Source organism: Penaeus monodon, chromosome 20 (genome assembly GCF_015228065.2).
Source record: "Penaeus monodon isolate SGIC_2016 chromosome 20, NSTDA_Pmon_1, whole genome shotgun sequence".
In the NCBI taxonomy this organism is placed as follows: Eukaryota; Metazoa; Arthropoda; class Malacostraca; order Decapoda; family Penaeidae; genus Penaeus; species Penaeus monodon.
Window position 1 is genome coordinate 24267052 of NC_051405.1, and position 909 is coordinate 24267960.

The 909-nt window shown below is 40.4% G+C and overlaps 1 protein-coding gene across 1 annotated transcript in view; it reads left to right on the plus strand.

Moving 5' to 3' along the window:
* LOC119585949 (alkaline phosphatase-like) overlaps nucleotides 1–909 on the plus strand; it is a gene marked incomplete at its 3' end in the record, with an annotated part of 142747 nt that overhangs the window by 132386 nt on the left and 9452 nt on the right. The window lies entirely within an intron of this gene.

A 909-nucleotide genomic window follows, 5' to 3' on the forward strand; every position in this document is an offset into this window, starting at 1 on the left:
CACGAATCATAATATCGTCTTCTGCACTGATGGCTGTATTAAATGTCTCTGAGAAGCATGTTGTGTGGTATCTGTTGGTGTTTTGGTTCCTATAGAAGATCGCAGCCGTGCTACGTAATCTACGACAGGTAAGGCAGACGAGGAAATGTGTGGATTAGTAGAAGAACAACAAAACTGAAGAAACGAATAGAAAGCAAAGATAGGGAACAATTACAAGCAAACAAATAAAAGAGAAAAGACGAATCAAAAAAGTAAAAAACATTTAAAGAAATTTAAAAAGTGAAGAAAAACAAGAAACAATAAAAGTAAAACCAAACAAAAATATTATTAAAAAAAAAAGTAAGGAAACATCCCTTCTGTTGAAACAAATACATTAAAACCAAAACAAATACACTATTTGAATAGCAAGTAAAAACACGTTTAAAAAATTGTCCTCCCCTTAAAAGACAAAAAAAAATCGACTCGATCTTAAAACCAAAAGGGTTAAACAACTTTAAGAACTTATAAAAAAAAAGTCAAGCAAAAAGAAAATAAGAGAGATAGAAAAACGCAAAGAAAAAAAAAGAAAAAGAAAAAGAAAAATAATGGAAAAAAGAGGGGAAAAAGAGTTTTTAAAAAATCGCTAAACGCGCCAGTTTTCGCCCCACAGCGGGACGCCTCGACCACGCCCACCACTACAACATCGCCTCTCGTGCCCTCGAGGAGGTCGCCCTGCTGGAGGAGACCGTCAGCGTCGCCCTCAAGCACACGGACGCCTCCAACACGCTCCTGGTGGTGGCGTCCGACCACTCGCACACCATGACTTTCGGCGGGGCTTCCGTTCCTCGCGGAAACCCCATCCTCGGTGCGTTGCCTCGCCTTCGCCGCTTGCTCTTCCTGTCGTGCCGTCTCTTCTTCTTTTGTTTTGTG